Source organism: Stylophora pistillata, chromosome 5 (genome assembly GCF_964205215.1).
Source record: "Stylophora pistillata chromosome 5, jaStyPist1.2, whole genome shotgun sequence".
In the NCBI taxonomy this organism is placed as follows: Eukaryota; Metazoa; Cnidaria; class Anthozoa; order Scleractinia; family Pocilloporidae; genus Stylophora; species Stylophora pistillata.
The window spans coordinates 8,783,298-8,803,441 of NC_142523.1; the positions used below are offsets into that span (position 1 = coordinate 8,783,298).

At 41.9% G+C, this 20,144-nt stretch overlaps 1 pseudogene; it reads left to right on the plus strand.

The window, feature by feature from the left end:
- Nucleotides 1-5,002: 5,002 nt before the first annotated feature.
- Nucleotides 5,003-19,786, plus strand: LOC148730109 (uncharacterized; annotated as a pseudogene).
- The last annotated feature ends 358 nt before the right edge of the window (nt 19,787-20,144 follow it).

The window sequence follows — 20,144 nt, forward strand, 5'->3', positions numbered from 1 at the left end:
CAAAACTAGAAGTGCCTCGAATTTGTCCTACCGGCTATACCTAAAGTAACAACAAATTATGGAATATTTAATTTAAGGTTTAAGAGCCCCAAAGTATGGAACTCGATAAGAAAAAATTTGAAAACCTTATCAATCTCAAACTTCAAGGAGTCAGTAAAATGCGATCTAGTTAAAGACTATTAGCTACTTAATAAGTACTTATTAGAAACCTGTGTACTTATTAGCAGTGTATTGTTTTCCGATTTACTGTAATCTAGTCTCCTGTTAATTTCTGTAACCTTTCTAAGTGCTTCTTTATTTTGTGGTTTATAATTATTTAGCTGTTACTATTTGCCATAGACATTGTGCTCTTCTTATATATTAGTGTTTAGTATTCATAAATAACTCTAACTATCTTAGACTTCCTTCATATCTTATAAACTCCGTTTCTCTTTTCTTTCTTCTTGTGTGTGTGTGTGCATTTGTGCTTCAATCTTCTTTCTGGCCTGTATTTTAATTTTTATTTAATGCTGATTTTAACTAGCTGCCTGGCTCCGCTAGCCCCCATCGTTATTCCAGGCTGCTAGTACTCCAATTTTATTTCTAATAATTTCTTTCAATTTTATAACTTTTTTACTCAGAGTAAGTATAAATGCAAGTACAAATAAAGATTATCCGTGAACTTGTGCAAATGAAGTTTAGTTCAAATCTTTTTTTTCTTTTTCGTTTCAAACTCGAACATTCTAGTGATGACAAAGAAACCTGAAATGTTACAGCTTACTCTCGTAAACTGGCAAACCCATTTCATGAGAAGCTAATCTGGATTTGTTTGAAACAAGAATTAGTGGAATTTTTAACTTTTTTTGTCTCGCTCCAGCTCCTTTTTTGTACTTAGCATCACACGCGCTGTGTCCCTATTTCATCCCTATCCACCTACGCTTGTACTTGCTGCAAATTTCTCTTTTGTGTTTCAATAAATTTGTATAGCTGGTAATCATGTGAGTTAAAGCGATCTATTGTATGAACCATCTTCTCCTAATTACTTGACGTTGTGGAAATAGAAGCATCGTAGAGGACATTACGAGATGAACACGTCTCGCTGCTTTCGAAATATTTGGTTCTCCTTCGCGTTTCCGTCGATGATTTCAGAATTGAACCACTTTTCTTCTGTTCAGTAAAAATTAGGAGCTTGCCTCATAAGTTTTTGAAACTTCTTGGCCTCGGTATGTTTCATGAATTCTCATAAAGTGTTAAGAAATTCATCGAAGGGAACGTTCGAACAATTTTGACAACTTACTAATAATAATGTGGTTGTCTTCCTGCTCGTCTGTTCGATCCGAACTGCAAATGATAAAGCCAACAGATTTGTTGCTGTCTTAAAACTCTTAAGCATATTGTTCTTTACCAGCTGACCATACTGACGTTTTGGAAAAAAAAAGGATTGGACAAAAGTTAAGTTCATACTTTTTTTCTTTGGACTTATTATGCTCACTGTTCTCAACTGACTGTCGGTTACAATGGAAGATTCCGTTTTTCGACGTTAGTATCGATAGTTCATACCGACGAGAGCATATTTTTCCGCTAATTTTTCAAAAAAAGCGGAAAAACTCATTATCACTTCATAACACTGTAGAAATAGGAAATCTTGACCCGAAATATAAACCTGGCGTCATTTCTTTCTAGGAATTTCTTGTTTAGTGTTCAACCTCGATGGTTTTTCATTTCATCCATCGTATGTGCTGATTATCTGGTTGGATTTTGTAGTTTTTCTTTTGGTGGAGAGGTTAGTCAATTGTTTCTATGTTTAACAGCTAGAGTAGAGGCTGTTTTGATTGGTCCTAAGCTGATCTTTGCACGCACGAAGGGACTCGACTAGTACTTACTACTGGTGCAATCTGTTATTTGTTACAATTGACGTTACGCTACTTAATCACGAGATAAAAGTGCTCTGCTCCTTAAAAAGAATCGTGGTTTGTTAAGTGACGGTTTAAAAACTGAGTAGCCCGGCAGGTTTTTTATGCTTTAAAATAATGAAGTGTTCATGTGAGACTTGTGGTAATGAAACACTCTTTCCTTAAGTTCAGGAACACGAATGACGCGTGAGAAAACTTCAACGTTTGAGTTAAAGTTTTAAGAATTGTCTGAAGGAATTTGTGTGTTGATAGTCGCAAGTCTTAACAGCCGACTGCGCCTCTCTTCGAAAACGAAAGCGCAACGCGGAAGAAGCACGTATCAAGAAATGGTCTATTGTTCCGGCTCAATTTCACACATTAAGTAGTAAACAATAGTCCTTTTGTTCTTTGTAGCGTTGAGGGACTCTGACCGAAGCAACGCGAAAAAGTTCGTGACTAATCGGAAAAAAAATTTTTGGCATCACAATTTAGCTATTTTGGAAGAGTAGGTAGCGCATGTTTGCACACGACAGGTAAATTGTCACCGGAGTACCCCAAGGGAAAATTAAACGCTGATTTAGCCGCTTCGGACTGATATGGCCAACACATATGATATGGCCAACACATCTACGAATTTTATGGTTTCATGATCCTTAAGTTAATTAATTTTGCTGATTTATTTGCTGCGTTCTCTGTGTCTTTCCTCCATAAGTAATCTTAAATATTCTTAAATTGTCACGTCCTTAAATACCAACCCAAGCAAGAATGTTCCCTATTTCTGCATACTAGCTATTTTCATAAGAAGGGTGGTCTTCGAAATCACTTCCACCTAGAAAATATTTTCTTGGCCTCTCAACTGTTGCGTTAATTGTTACTTGTAGATAATTTTTAAAATGTTGCTTAATTTGTCAGTCGTGCCACAATATCACTCCATGAGCTTGCTTTGTGTCTTCGTCGTTTTCCTTTAATGCACGGCGCTAAGGATGGGCCGATACGGATTTTCCGAATCGATACGATACCGAGTAAGAAATTGACATCATTGAGTCAAATGGTCATTCAGGTGGTTTGATTGGTAAAATATAGAGCTATCTTGCACTGTTAAAGTTATGCAGCGTTCAGTGCTTTATACAAGTGTCAATGAGACAGTTAAAAGTTTAAAACTGGATGAACGACTCGATACTCAATGCTTAATGCCCGACCCCTTGCAATTTCCGACCGCTGGCAATTCGCTACAATCTGTTACTCGTGTGCAATGTTTACAACTCATAACATTTTTAAAGTAAGAAATCGTGACTCGAAATTTAAAACCCTGGGTCATTTCTTTCTAGGAATTTCTGTTGAAGCGTTCAACCTCGCTGGCTTTTTATTTCAGCTGTGTTATATGCTGATCACCTTGTTGGATTTCGCGGTTTCACTTCTAGTGGATATTTAAGGTAAATTTTTTTTTGTTTCCGTGCTTGTCAATTAGAGTGAAGGGCTTTTTAACCATTTAACTCCCATGAGTGACAAAGACAGAATTTTTCCCTACAATATCAATACGCTATCAGGCAGACACGTTATGGTCATTTAGGGGACTATTAGTTGATTCAATGACAAATTCTCCCTACTAATGAGATTTTCGGAATGAAAGGATCAACTGATATCTACACGGTTAAGAACAGCTTCTTCAATAGTTCTTATGCTGTACTGAAAATTCGCCCCAGGCATCTTTTTCACTATTTTTTCACGACTCTCGAACGACTGATTTGGACTCTGATGGAAAGGCTTTTGTGCTGAGGCAAAAGCAATTCTTTTAAGGATTTAGAAAGCAGTTTTCCTGGAATCGTTGAGAGAACTGCTTTGGGACACTACTTAATATCGGCGCCAGTATAAACAGGTCTACATTAAACACTTAATGTATTGTCCCGAGGGAAACAGGTAGCTTTGTTTCCCCGAGAGTCCTGATGTTTCCCTCGACTTCATCTCGGGAAACATCAAGACTCGAGGGGAAAAAAAACTAACTAGTTTTCCAAGAGACGATACATTAAGTGCTTTGTTACATATTTAGACTTTCCCTTATAAAATCATATGACAAAAACATGCTGTTGTATTCGGCGCGCGAGCAACAACTGTGCATTTGTATCTCGGTCGGGAAACATTTGTGTTTAGTCAGAGGCACTTTGACCAAGAATCAACCAATCACAGTGCTCGTTTTGTTGAGTGAAAGTCTAGGTATATATTTGGCGTCTAAACATGACCTTAATATGTGACGTTATCTTTTTGTGAGAGAAAGGTTTCTCGCCAGTATCGGTTACTATTTACTGTTTTTCAAGACAATTTCGCAAATTAGATATTAATGATAACGGTGTCGCTATAATCACTGATGCGGAAACGGAAGAAACGAACGATGAACCATTGTGTTTTATGTGACGACTTCAATTTCTCTTAAAAGCTTTTTCCTACCTTTTTCCTAAACTTTTGTTTGGATTTTTTTCAAATTTGAATTTGAACATTCTAGGAAATGTGAATCGTATTGGATTAACGTCAATTGAAGAATGCTGATGCATTAAATGAATCAGTCGTAATGAGTTTCCACTAATTACTAAGCTAATACTGCGTCTAAATGAACGCTGGGATTGGCCGAGCCAGCATCAGGTCGCTAAGGGGCATGTTGTTTCGCGCGGCCTCGACCTTTGTTGTTGTTGTACGAGATGCAGAGCCAGAAGGGCTTCTTAAATTCTCTTTAAAATTGTGTGTTTCCAAAGCGTTCTTCTTTTCACGATGGGTCGGAGGAAACCTTTGATCTGTGTGGGATTGTGAAAATGACCATATCGTATCACATTACAATTTACTTTATCCCCCAATAAAGCCGTGGCGGTGAATTTTTTACAGTCCCCCTTCCCTCCCCTCCCCCCTTTTATACTCCGTTGGAGGTGATAGAGTATAAAGGGTGAGCACAAACTTACCAGTTAACAAATGCATACTACCATTTTCAGTTGAGTGAGAAGTGACGAAAGTTTGGCAAGCAAGTTTTGAGGTTAAAATCTTGTCTTTGTTTTTGTTGTTTTTGAAATGTCGTTTGACTTTTTTTTGTTGTTTTTGAAAGGTCGTTTGACTTCTTTTGCCGACCTTCCAAGAGGGTCTGAATGGGGCGGGGGAGGGGGGCTTCACGTTAACGGCTGACGGTTAAAAATAAACCATTTTAACGGTTGACGGTTAATTTTTTGGAATGTCGTTTATAAAACGAACTAAACGCGCATAATTGGCCGTAATTTTTCATAATGAAGTGTTTGAAAAGAACTGTTAATTTGTAACACATATATTTTTTATAAATGACTAACGTTTTACGACTCGGGAAGTCAGTTCGGTCGCTGACCAGGAGTTAAAAGACTTACCTAAATGTATTTTTGTGATATATCAAAACTTTTATCTATAAACAACATAAATTTAGCTCAGTTAAGGCAATCATTTAGTTCTTAATAAAGGATGTCTAAGACATTTAACGGCTAACATTTGCTTGCTTATTTGACGGTTGACGATAAAAATATTGAATTTTTGACGGTTGACGGTTAATATTTTGGCCATTTGACGGTTGACAGTTAACCCCATTGAGACTCTCTTCCAAGTTTGACAGTTGGCGACGTACAGCTCTTGAGATTTGGTTACCAAACGAAGAAATTTGCCCCACACAACTTTACTGTCAAATCCCCGTCCCCAAACTTTGTCCGTGTCTCACTCAACTTATAATCGTAGTAAATGTTTCGACAAGTTTAAAAGTTGTTAGTCCTTCAGTAGAAAAGATAAACAAACTGTTACAATTAACTGACTTAACTAATGGAGAGATTGCTTTTGAAAGGGTCTGATTGAATATGGCCGCCCCAATGGAATATACTGAGGAGCAATTAAATTACTACAGGATCTGTTACATTGTCACCGATGTACTAGCTGAAGGCCTTCGAACAATCTTCAAACAAGAATGGGACAATCGCTACAAGGCAACTCTGGGAGAATGGAAGGACCAGCCGAAAAATGGAATGGACTTTAAGAGCCATGAATCCCCACGAAACAGAAGTAGAAACGCCCGTCTCTTGAAAACTATGGTCAATGGTGACAGAGCGGAATGGGATTGTAGTATGCTGTTTTATGCCATTCTTCATTCCGATTGCATCCGCGGTCTCCCTCCAGCTGTTCGGTCTAATGTGGATGTTCTCAGAAATTTTCGCAATGAAGAATTTGCGCACATGTCACGAGGCCACCTTTCCAGCAAAGATTTTCAAATTGCGATTTCAAAGGTAACTACTGCATTTCTGTCGCTCCGTCTTCCCATTCTACAAATCCTTGAAGTCCAAAAACAGACAAGTTTCCCAACGGAAGAGTTAAGAAATGTTCTGAGGAAAGTTAACGACCTTCAACAGGAGGTTCAAAATAAGGAGACAAAAATTCAAGAACAAAAAAAGGAACTTGTTGAAAAAGAAACAAGACTTGAAGAAAAAGACAAGGAACTTGAAAAAACAGAGAATCAGCGGCAGACGCTTGAAGAACAGCTGCAAACCAAAGTCCCCCCATTTTGCATTCTCCCCCCTGAACCTGCACATGACGTCTCCCCTCGCGAATCTGATGTTGGTAAAATCATACAACATCTCAAAGCACTCAAAAGCTCCAACAATCAGAGCTTAAGCACCTTGTACTTATCAGGAAACCCTGGAAGTGGAAAATCTCAGCTGGCTCGACTAGTAGCCAAGCAATTTTTCGACGAAAGCAAAGAGACTCCCTCTGGGATTTCATTTGTTATGACGCTTAATGCAGAAAATTCAGAGACACTTTTGGAATCGTATGTCTCTTTCGCTCGAAACTGTAAATGTCCGGATTACTCAGTTACAGACACTTATAATTCCAAAGATCTGAACACAGACAAGAAAATTGCAAGTCTCAAGACCCTGATAAGCGCAAAAATTGGGCTTTACACTTCGTGGTTACTGGTAGTTGACAATGTCACTAATCTGTCCCAGGTATATACTTATTTGACAGATTTAGCAAGCCAGCAATGGATGAGGGGCCAGTTATTGATAACAACGCAAGACACCGCGTCTATTCCTTTGACAAGTTCTTCCATTCAGCAAATATCAGTAAGTGAAGGGATGCATCCTGACGATGCCAGCTCTTTGTTAAGGCTCCTTTCTGGTGTCACTGATGATAAGATGGAAAAAGAAATTGCACGGTATCTGGACTACCTGCCACTTGCTTTGGCCGGCGCCGCCGTCTATGTAAGACAAGTTCGGGAAGGTAAAATAGCTCCAAACTTCGGCTGGACCGACTATCTAAAAAAACTTGAAAAAGGACAGCGACGCACAACTGAGAACATTCTAGCCGAGACAAACCCAAGTTACCCAAAAACAATGACCACAGCAATAACACTCGCCTTGGAAAAGGAAATTAGTTCCGACAGAGTTATAAAGCACTTGTTCACTTTTCTCTCTCTCTGTGCGCCACAACCAATATTAAAAGATATTGTTGTCGAGTACATTATGGAAATGGAAAAGGAATATGAAGATAAAGATGCAATTGGCGTAAAGATAAAGCGATGCCCATTGTTATTGTTTGACGAAGAGGAGAGCGGTGTGTACATTCGAGTGCATGGAGTCGTCCATTACGTTGCTAATTCAGTAACAAAGAAATGTACAAAGGATGAGAAAATCAAATCCATACTGGGAGCTGCTTTATCCCTCTCCAGATTTGAGGATCAAGATTCTCAAGTCATTGGCACGAAAATTGTCCCTCATTTGGCAAAAATGATTACAGACGCCAACCCCTTCTTTTCTAAAGAAGGAATATCGCAAGTCGCTCAAATTGGTGGATCGACTTTGCAGGACTATTCTAACGTCTTTACAACTCTCGGAAATATGTGCCGCGACCACTCTCAATATCCAGCTGCAAGAAGCTACTTTACAGTAGTCCTAGCAATCGCCGAGTTAAGAAACCCAAGTAATGAATTACAAAAAGCATGTATTTATAATGACCTGGGCATTGTCCACCTGCAGCTGGGTGACCTAAAGCAGGCAAAAGACCATTTCGAGCGAGCGCTGAATGTTTGGCTGAGAAAGCTCGGACCTGAGCATGTTGATGTCGCAGCGTCTTATAATAACCTGGGCCTTGTCCACAAGCAGCTGGGTGACCTAAAGCAGGCAAAAGACCATTTCGAGCGAGCGCTGGATGTTTGGCTGAGAAAGCTCGGACCTGAGCATGTTCATGTCGCAAGGTGTTATGATAACCTGGGCCTTGTCCACAAGGAGCTGGGTGACCTAAAGCAGGCAAAAGATTGTCTCGAGCGAGCCCTGGATGTTCGGCTGAAAAAGCTCGGACCTGAGCATGTTCATGTCGCAACGTCTTGTAATAACCTGGGCCTTGTTCACAAGCAGCTGGGCGACCTAAAGCAGGCAAAAGATTGTCACGAGCAAGCGCTGGATGTTTGCCTTAAAAAGCTCGGACCTGAGCATGTTGATGTCGCTGAGTCGTATGATAACCTGGGCGTTGTCCATAAGGAGCTGGGTGACCTAAAGCAGGCAAAAGATTGTCTCGAGCGAGCCCTGGATGTTCGGCTGAAAATGGTCGGACCTGAGCATGTTGATGTCGCTGCGTCGTATAATAACCTGGGGGGTGTCCACGCGCAGCTGGGTGACCTAAAGCAGGCAAGAGATTGTCACGAGCAAGCACTGGATGTTTGCCTTAAAAGGCTCGGACCTGAGCATTATCATGTCGCATCGTCTTATAATAACCTGGGCGTTGTCCACAAGCAGCTGGGTGACCTAAAGCAGGCAATAGACTTTCAGGAGCGAGCCCTGGATGTTCGGCTGAAAAAGCTCGGACCTGAGCATGTTGATGTCGCAACGTCTTATTATAACCTGGCCACTAACCACCAGGAGCTGGGTGACCTAAAGAAGGCAAAAGACTTTCACGAGCGAGCCCTCGATGTTTGGCTGAAAAAGCTCGGACCTGAGCATGTTTATGTCGCAACGTCTTATAATAACCTGGGCCTAGTCCAAGAGCAGCTGGGTGACCTAAAGCAGGCAAAAGACTGTCTCGAGCGAGCGCTGAATGTTCGGCTGAAAAAGCTCGGACCTGAGCATGTTGATGTCGCAACGTCTTATAATAACCTGGGCGTTGTCCACGAGTATTTGGGTGACCTAAAGCAGGCAAAAGACTTTCACGAGCGAGCCCTGAATGTTCGGCTGAAAAAGCTCGGACCTGAGCATGTTGATGTCGCTGCGTCTTATAATAACCTGGCCGCTGTCCACCAGGAGCTGGGTGACCTAAAGCAGGCAAAAGACTTTCACGAGCGAGCCCTGGATGTTCGGCTGAAAAATCTCGGACCTGAGCATGTTGATGTCGCATCGTCTTATGATAACCTGGGCGTTGTCCACGAGCATCTGGGTGACCTAAAGCAGGCAATAGACTTTCAGGAGCGAGCCCTGGATGTTCGGCTGAAAAAGCTTGGACCTGAGCATATTGATGTCGCAGCGTCTTTTAATAACCTGGCCACTGTCCACCAGGAGCTGGGTGACCTAAAGCAGGCAAAAGACTTTCACAAGCGAGCCCTGGATGTTCGGCTGAAAAGGCTTGGACCTGAGCATGTTCATGTCGCATCGTCTTATAGTAACCTGGGCGTTGTCCACGAGCAGCTGGGTCACCTAAAGCAGGCAATAGACTTTCACGAGCGAGCCCTGGATTTTCGGCTGAAAAAGCTCGGACCTGAGCATGTTGATGTCGCAACGTCTTATAATAACCTGGCCACTGTCCACCAGAAGCTGGGTGACCTAAAGCAGGCAAAAGACTTTCACGAGCGAGCCCTGGATGTACGGCTGAAAAAGCTCGGACCTGAACATGTTCATGTCGCATCGTCTTATAGTCACCTGGGCGTTGTCCACAAGCAGCTGGGTGACCTAAAGCAGGCAATAGACTTTCACGAGCGAGCCCTGGATTTTCGGCTGAAAAAGCTCGGACCTGAGCATGTTCATGTCGCAGCGTCTTATAATAACCTGGGCCTTGTCCACAAGCAGCTGGGTGACCTAAAGCAGGCAAAAGACCATTTCGAGCGAGCGCTGGATGTTTGGCTGAGAAAGCTCGGACCTGAGCATGTTCATGTCGCAAGGTGTTATGATAACCTGGGCCTTGTCCACAAGGAGCTGGGTGACCTAAAGCAGGCAAAAGATTGTCTCGAGCGAGCCCTGGATGTTTCCCTCAAAAAGCTCGGACCTGAGCATGTTGATGTCGCCGCGTCTTACAATAACTTGGGCCTTGTCCACTGGCAGCAGGGTGACCTAAATCAGGCAAAGGACTGTTACGAGCGAGCACTGGATATTCAGCTGAAAAAGCTCGGACCTGAGCATGTTGATGTCGCAACGTCTTATAATAACCTGGGCCTTGTCCACTGGCAGCTGGGTGACCTAAAGCAGGCAAAAGACTGTCACGAGCGAGCCCTGGATGTTCGGATAAAAAAGCTCGGACCTGAGCATGTTGATGTCGCAGCGTCTTATAACAACCTGGCCCTTGTCTCACTGACAGCTGGGAGACCTAAAAGAGGCAAAAGACTTTCACGAGCGAGCGCTGGATGTTCAGATTGGGGATTACGCAGGCGCCGAGTATGGCGGCCACGAGGATATTGGCTCCTCTTCTATTAGCTATTTTAATCAACTTTAAGCTTCAATTTTATTACAATATATACTTGGATGAAGACTTTGACTCTCTCAAGCCTATTTGGAGAGGAAAAAGTTCGGTTGGTTGCGACGTCTTTGGAATTTCCTTCTCAGCTCGTAAGTGCTACTCAACAAGAGTGCACCGCCATGATAGACTTCGAAGGCCTATCATGAAATGGGTTAAACATGGTTATATACTGCTTGCGGCGACGGATTGCTCCCTGTTAACGATAGACATTACAGTTTTTATGGATGTGGAGACGAACCCTGGTCCTATTTCTTCAGAGAAGAGCTATGATCTACGAAAGCAAACCTGGTCGGACGAAAGTAAGATTCCATGTTATGGAAGAAACTATTTACTCGGTTTGAGAAAGAAATCTGGTAAACCTTCGAGCCCTCTCTTAGAGACGCTTAAGAAACTACAGCTGCTCAGGTTTCGTGGTAATCGGGGAGGTTTGAGAAAAAATGTTCAGCATGTGAAGGAGAGATCTATTCAGAATATTTCTGTCGTCATTGGACGAAGGGCGGAAAGTGGGTTTGCTATTCCCCGACTGCGGGTTGAAAAACGACGAAACCCTAGCAATCTCGTCAGTGTACCAAAACAAGTGGTGTCCCGCGAACACACCTCTGTTAGTTCTGGTCAGCTTGCTGTCCCTAAACTTTTGTTTATTAACTTCTGTAGTTTGGGGAAAACAACTAGTCGGGTGCGAGCGGTTGTGGCTCTGGAGGCCGACTTAAGAAATAATGACATCGATGCTTGTGTTGTGTCGGAAACTCATTTAAAAATTGAGGTACCCGATACGGTGGTCAATATCTCGGGTTATAATATCTTCAGAAGGGATAGGAATTGGTCTGGATGCGATCTAAGGAATGGGGGAGGTGTTGCTATCTATACAAGGAGTAATCTTTCAGTTATTGATGTTTATCGTTCTAATTTATACGAGTTTATTTGCCTGACTGTGTTGCTGCCAAGTGGGAATTACATTCTTTTATCTGGTCTTTATCACCCCCCGAAGACATCATACCAGCAATGCGATTTAATGGATTATCTTCTTAATGTCTTTGACACAATGCTGGATAATCACCCAAACGCTACTATTGTTTGCGGTGGCGATCTTAATCACCTTGATCTCAGGAGACTTAAACGCATTACTGGTTGGACTGCTTTAGTGGATTTTCCAACACGAGGGGATTCATTTTTGGATAATTGTCTTACAGATAGGCCAGAGCTCTTCGGAAAAGCTTTATCTATAAAGATGCTGATTAAGACGGATCACATTGGATTTATAGTTCCAGCGGGCAAGAAACTCAAGCCTATTCGTAAGAAAGTGCAATTTAGGGATTGTCGTGAGCATAGGAAGCAAGCTCTTTACCTTGCCCTCGCATCAGAATGCTGGGATGATGTTTTGGAGGCGGATAGTATCGAAACAGCTGTGAACATCTTAGAATTGAAGATCCTGGCAAATATTAACTGGTGCATGCCTTTACGAACGGTTTCCCTTTCGTCCCGTGATCCAAGTTGGATGACACCGCTAGTTAAATACATGCTACGTAGCAAGTCTCGCATCTCTGTTTTACGTACTAATAAGCATAGAGAGCTTAGTAGAAATGTGTTGAGGGTTATTGGCGAAAACAGAAGGATGCTTCTGGAGGGCAAAATGGGGAGCAGAGAATGGTGGAAAAACGTAGACTTGATATCTCAACGCCGGCGGTCCACAAACGTTTCGCTGGATAGAGAGACCGCTCAAGATTTGAACGAGTATTTCGGCGACCTGTGTACGGATGGCGATTACGTTGAGCCCGCGTTACTTGAAATTGGTCCTGAGGTGAAAGTCCCGGAAATTAGTGAACGATATGTATGGAACTCACTGAGTACTCTAAAGAAGACTGCAACTGGTCCTGACCAAATTCCGTATTGGGTGTGGAAAGACCATGCGGAGATCCTCACTCCAATCATTACTAAGCTATGGAATTTGTCTCTCGCTACGCACCAATGGCCTAGATCGTGGAAAAGGGCAAGTATAAACCCACTGCCAAAAGTTGATGTTCCAGTGGCAAGAGGGGACTTCCGGGGGATCAACGTAACCCCTGTAATAGCAAGAGCCCTGGAAAAGGCAGTCTATAAGATTCACGCCCAAAGGCCGGTAGAAGAACAGTTGTTGAATAGTCAATTCGCGTATAGAGAAGGAGGGAGCTGCACAGATGCTCTGCTACTTATACAGAATAAGATCTGCAAGTTTCTTGATGATCCCAAGTGCAAGGCAGTGCGGATGTTCGCGATGGATTTCAGTAAGGCCTTTGACTCTGTGAGCCATCAACTCCTTGCTGAGAAACTTAAGAGTCTACCACTTAACCCGTATATCATAAACTGGTGGTTAGGTTTTTTGCGAGATAGAAAACAAAGAGTTATTTTCGGGAATCATGTCTGTAATTGGAAAACAGTTAACAAGGGCACAACCCAGGGTAGTGTTTCAGGACCTTATTTGTTCAATATATTTCTTAACGATCTGGAAATTAAATTAGGGAACGAGACACTTGGTTTCAAATACGCTGATGACTGTACGATTATTGCTCCGGTATATTATTATAAAGATCACTCTGTAGACTTAATAAATCAGTTTTTACAGTGGGCAAGCCAAAATAGAATGAATTCAAATTCTACTAAATGTAAAGAGCTTATTATGTATAAAAAAGGTCACACTGCCGAGGCCTACAAAAGTATTTTTGGCATACCTCAGACTAGTACAATAACCATTCTTGGTCTCACGTTTCAGCCGAACTGCAAATTCAGTACTCACCTAAAAGAAAAGTTAGGTAGAGCTAATAAAGGGTTATACGTTATCAGATGCCTCCGCAAGGAAGGATGTAGCCAAACAGAAGTAGATGTTTTATTTAATTCCATTGTCCTACCTAATATCACTTATGCTCTATCTGTGCATGGGGCCTCTGAGTCAGAGCTAACTATAGCCCAGCAGTTTTTAGATCGTTGTTTTAAACGTAAATACATATCTAAGAAATTAGTGATAGGTGACTTACTTAAAACGCAAGATCACAAAATTTGTCGCAAGGTTTCAACTATCCTGAGCCATCCTCTTAGAGCCTACTTCCCTGAGACCAAGATCACGAAGTATAATTTGAGAAATAAATCCCCTGTCATGCCCGCTATTCGCACAAACCGTTTTAAGAATACATTTTTTAATAGAATTGTTTTTAAGTATAATGTAGCTTTGTGAAAGTGTACTTCCTGTATTAGATGTAACATAAGATATGTAATTTTATCTTTTGAACAATAAAGACACACAGACACACAGACACTGGCTGTCAGGATTTTAAAATATCGTCTGTGACTTTATTGCAATAAGCGTTGGACCTTTCTCAGAGTATGGTTCCTCTAGAACCTATTAAGTTTAATTTCTAGTTTTGACATCGAAGTAATCCTTTAAAATTTGAAAATTGTTCATAGTTTAAATCATCACAACTATAGTAACTTTTGGCGTGCTGTACGTATTGTAATCTTCAACTAAGTAGGCTAATTATTAAAGGAGTTAAGTAATGGCACTTCTGCAGTCGATGGTGTTGCGTTTTGGTGGTTGAAAAGATTGGTTGTTAGAACAATAGATAAAACCTATAATTCCGTTTGGCAAAAACCGCAGGAATGCACAGAATCCGCATGCCTCTAATCATACTCCATTTGTCTGTCATTTTCGCGGTGTGAACACGAGCTTGTTGATACACAAAATGAAGCAGCAGTGTAGGCCAGTTTACGTAAGGAGCACAGAATTCGAATGTGTGACATCCTAGCTACGCCACTACTTGCCAACCTAAAAAGCCCTTGCTTCCATAAGCACCAAAAAAGCTCTGTTATATTCGATGCCCAATCAACCAAGATAATGGTTTGAGAATTTGTGTAATGCTCTACAAAGCAAATCTCCTTTTGTTTGAGGTGAATAGAGCCTGGCACTATGGGAGGTCGTTTAGAGCTCGAAAGACGATTGTCGCGTGTGGTTCGCAGCATCCTCCTGCGCGCATGTCTCGTGTTTGCCTCCGCTGGCCTGAAAATGCCACGTCTCCTTCGCAGCCGTTCTTTAGCTAATAGCTCCATCGTAACGAACAGTATTCCTTTCCCTTTGTTTGAGGGTATAGACCCTTACAGATTGCGCTAGTAAAAGTGCCACATTATTATTATTTATTTAATTTTTTTTTTTGCTTAAGTTCCTTTGCAGTAAATGGCTTGAACCCGGGGGTAACATGTGAAGGTGTAGTCTGATCGTCCGGGTGAGTGTAGTCCTGAGAAGGATTGTTGTCGGTGGTAGTGACTGACGTTTCGACAACCTGTGCGGAAGTCATCATCAGAGTCAAGTGAATGATTGTTGTCAGTAGAATGTTCTTATTCCAGCTCACGTGAAATGTTCGGTTGGTTTTGCCGTGATGTTATTGGCTGTAAGACTCAAGTGACGTAAGTCGGTCGTGATTGGTCTGTTTCGATCTGTCGGTAAAGTTAGGTCGTTCTTTTTCGGTCGTTTGTGATGTTTTGTCGTGAATGAGTCGTTTGTATGGAGCGGGTAAGTGTTGACATCTGTTTAGGGGAGTCTGTTCTAAGTTAGTAAACCAGCTCTCCAGAGTCAGTCGTTAAAAATAGTCAGTGCTGTAGGTTAGGCATTGCGCAGAGTCCCAGTCAATGTTGTGGTTGGTAAGTCGATGGTGTTCAGCAATGTGATTGCTGACATCACCTTTCCTCGTCGCCCGTCTGTGTTCTGTCAGTTTTGTTTCGTCGGATAAAGTCGTTGTTGTAGTTGTTCTTCGTAAAACACGGTGAAGGTATTTGTTATCGTCGGATAAGCTGTCCGTCGAGTTGCATACTAGTTGTGCACGTCGTGTTAGAGTTCTGATAGTTGTGGCTTTGTGTGATGTAGGGTTGTAGGAAGACTTGTCCAGTAATCTTTCGGTGTGTGTCGGTATCCTGTAAACTGTCGTTTGTAATGAGTTGTCGTTGTGGCTTACCAGGCAGTCTAGAAAAGGAAGTTTGCCATTTTCTTCGACTTCTCTGGTAAACTGTATGTCAGCGTTTTGTTCGTTAAGGTGGTGGTGGAATGTGTCAATTTTGTCGTGTCGAACGGCAGTGAATGTGTCGTCAACGTATCGTAACCAAAGCCAAAGATTAACACAGTGTAACCTTAAGTGGAACAACCACATCAATGATGTTATAAAAAGACCAAACAAACGATTATACTTTTTAGTCCTCCTGAAGAGAGCCAGCCTTCCAGCGGATGACATAATTAATTTTTATTGTACAACTATACGTCCTGTTCTGGAATACTGTGCACAAACATTCCATCATGCGTTACCTGCGTATCTTAGTGATGACATTGAAAGGGTTCAAAGACGCGCATTATCCATCATTTCACCAGTACTGTCATACCATGACTCTAGAAAGGCACGGTTTAGCTTCGCTCTATGAGAGACGCATTAAATTGTGTACGGATCTGTTTTTGTCTGTCTCAAATCCATCTCACAAATTATATAATTTGCTGCCAGATAGACATCTTTCAGCTTAAAATACTAGGCACCGGCGCGTTTTTAACATGCCGCGCTTTCACACTGATCGTTTTAAATCTTCATTTATCCCGGCTACGTGCGCGTGTGCTAACCTACTTTTTTAGCTATTCCACTACTGTATATTAGTTATAGTTGTTATATTAGTAATTTTATTTAAGTCTTAGCATTTTTGTAATTGGTTGTCTTATATAGTCTTATATAATCAAAGATTGTGAAAAGCACGCAATTCAGCCTATGGCTGCAATGTATTTTATTTGGTAATAAACTATCTCAGGACACTTGATTGACATGCATAGTTTCTAGTTTGATTGAAGGACCGGTCCTTATTTATCATCTGGATAGGTGGGTGAACGATGACGATTGAAGCATTTTATGTAAGCGATGGGCCGGGTCATTAGCAATCGAGAGGAAGGTCTTTTTACATAAGCTAGCGATGTAGTCATTGATAGACATAATATTTGAAAGCTCTAAACCCTCTCTATAGGCCAGGCCCGGGCAAATGATTGACAATGCCCGTTTCTCCACATTCTCTAGATCTTTCTTTATGCTCATTGTTATTGTTTGACGAAGAGGAGAGCGGTGTGTACATTCGAGTGCATGGAGTCGTCCATTACGTTGCTAATTCAGTAACAAAGAAATGTACAAAGGATGAGAAAATCAAATCCATACCGGGAGCTGCTTTATCCCTCTCCAGATTTAAGGATCAAGATTCTCTAGTCATTGGCACGAAAATTGTCCCTCATTTGGCAAAAGTGATTACAGACGCCAACCCCTTCTTTTCTAAAGAAGGAATATCGCAAGTCGCTCAAATTGGTGGATCGACTTTGCAGGACTACTCTAACGTCTTTAGAACTCTCGGAAATATGTGCTGCGACCACTCTCAATATCCAGCTGCAAGAAGCTACTTTACAGCAGTCCTAGCAATCGCCGAGTTAAGAAACCCAAGTAATGAATTACAAAAAACAGATATTTATAATAAGCTGGGCTGTGTCCACGAGCAACTGGGTGACCTAAAGCAGGCAAAAGAATTTCACGAGCGAGCCCTGGATGTTTGGCTCAAAAAGCTCGGACCTAAGCATGTTGATGTCGCAACGTCTCATAGTTACCTGGGCCATGTCCACGACGAACTGGGTAACCTAAAGCAGGCAAAAGACTTTCACAAGCGAGCCCTGGATGTTCGGCTGAAAAACCTCGGACCTGAGCATGTTGATGTCGCAACGTCTTACCATAACCTGGGCCTAGTCCACAAGCAGCTGGGTGACCTGAAGCAGGCAAAAGACTGTCACGAGCGAGCGCTGGATGTTTGGCTGAAAAAGCTCGGACCTGAGCATGTTGATGTCGCAACGTCTTACAATATCCTGGGCCTTATCCACGAGAGGCTGGGTGACCTAAAGCAGGCAAAAGACTTTCACGAGCGAGCGCTGAATGTTAAGCTGAAAAAGCTCGGACCTGAGCATGTTTCTGTCGCAACGTCTTAAAATAACCTGGGCCTTGTCCACAAGCGGCTGGGTGACCTAAAGCAGGCAAAAGACTTTCACGAGCGAGCGCTGAATGTTAAGCTGAAAAAGCTCGGACCTGAGCATGTTTCTGCCGCAACGTCTTATAATAACCTGGGCCTTGTCCACGAGCGGCTGGGTGACCTAAAGCAGGCAAAAGACTGTCACGAGCGAGCGCTGAATGTTAAGCTGAAAAAGCTCGGACCTGAGCATGTTGATGTCGCAACGTCTTACAATAACCTGGGCCTAGTCCACGAGCAGCTGGGTGACCTAAAGCAGGCAAAAGAATTTCACGAGCGAGCGCTGGATGTTCGGCTGAAAAACCTCGGACCTGAGCATGTTGATGTCGCAACGTCTTACAATAACCTGGGCCTAGTCCACAAGCAGCTGGGTGACCTAAAGCAGGCAAAAGACTGACACGAGCGAGCGCTGGATGTTTGGCTGAAAAAGCTCGGACCTGAGCATGTTGATGTCGCAACGTCTTACAATAACCTGGGCCTTGTCCACGAGTGGCTGGGTGACCTAAAGCAGGCAAAAGACTTTCACGAGCGAGCGCTGAATGTTAAGCTGAAAAAGCTCGGACCTGAGCATGTTTATGTCGCAAAGACTTACAATAACCTGGGCATTGTCCACCGGCAGCTGGGTGACCTAGAGCAAGCAAAAGACTGTCACGAGCGAGCACTGGATATTCGCCTTGAAATATCCGGTCCGGAACACGTCAAGGTGGCAGATACTTACAAAAGCCTGGGCGCTGTGCACAATTATCTCGGTCTCAGCCAAGAAGCAAAAGGGTGTTACGGTCGTGCATTGTCGATTTATGTCAAGAACTTTGGCCCTGAAGATAATGAAATGAGATTTGTTCAGAATGCACTTGCTCAGCTACTTACAGCAGAACTGAATATTAGTAACACATAAAGTTCAATAGTCATAAATTCGTAATTCTTTAAAGCGTTAGGCTCGTTACTCGTAGATCAGCGGAGATCAAATCGGAATTGAGAGTTCAAACAAAGATATCAAGACTTCAGTTTACAGCATACTTATACAGATTAAGTCAAGCAACATCTAATAGTGGTGCATTGTAATGTAGAAAATTTAAGAAACCACAGACAATTTCCCTGTAAGCCAGACTTCTAGCGATCAACATTACAAGTTAAAGAGCCAATTAGAGTGCAGTCAGTTGCGTTTGACACGTGCCGCAACCGATCTGTAAAAGGCAGAGCTAAAAACCCATTCAAATCTCAAGAACTTTTGAGGCTCACTCTTGAAACCATAGCAACGTTAGACTAAAAATTGCAGAATATTTAAGAAATTGAAACGCGCTGTGGTTTTCCCCCTAGATCACGACGCTAGTAGAGAAATTACGCTTCAAACTTTCACCTCAAATGTCTCTCAAAACGGGCACAAAATATCGTTTGCACACCACAGTTTCTCCCTTGCTGATATTAACCGGTCTATCATCGAAGTTCGATCGTCAAAATGCATTTGGAGTAAGTTCGGCTACGTTGATCTCGACACGTCAGCTGGGCGGTCCCCAGCGATAGTTTTATCATATTTTGCTTTAAAAAAAGTGGTTTTGAAGTATCAAGGATTAATCCTTTCAATTGTTTTTAAAAATTGCGCCATATCAATTATTATTAAAAACCGGATCGTTGAATAATGCAATTCAAGACTTTTTATGGACTTAACCATTATGATATATGAGCCAATATACCATAATCTACAAATATGATAAGCGTACGCGTCGGCTTAAAATTAAAAGGGAGCTAAAAAGAAGAGAAGACAAGATTTGTCTAATATCGTGGGGGTGTTTTTAATACAAAAATAATTATTCCACTCGCGCTTGTTGGATATGGGATGATTATAGCTAACTCGGCACTACGCGCCTCGTTGGCTATCTATCATCTCATATCTAACAAGTGCGGGTGGAATAATTGTTAAATACATACTGTTGCTATGGATTTATAGGCGTCTATGTGACATGCGCAGATGTTATTCAACTTTGTCTATGTAATATACAATTAGACCCTGTCACTGGCTGTCAGGATTTTAAAATATCGTCTGTGACTTTATTGCAATGAACGTTGGACTTTTCTCGGAGTATGGTTCCTCTAGAACCTATTAAGTTTAATTTCTAGTTTTGACATCGAAGTAATTCTTTAAAATTTGAAAATTGTTCATAGTTTAAATCATCACAACCATAATAACTTTTGGCGTGCTGTACGTATTGTAATCTTTAACTAAGTAGGCTAATTATTAAAGGAGTTAAGTAATAGCACTTCTGTAGTCGATGGTGTTGCGTTTTGGTGGTTGAAAAGATTGGTTGTAGAACAATAGATAAAACCTATAGTTCCGTTTGGCAAAAACCGCGCGAATGCACAGAAACCGCATGGCTCCAATCATACTCCATTTATCAGTCATTTTCGCGGTGTGAACACGAGCTTATTGATACACAAACCTAAAAGAATCCGGGACAATCTCACTCCTACAGAACGATAAGCCATACGCTCACTTAAGGAACGTAAAGACATAATTATAAAACCCGCCGACAAAGG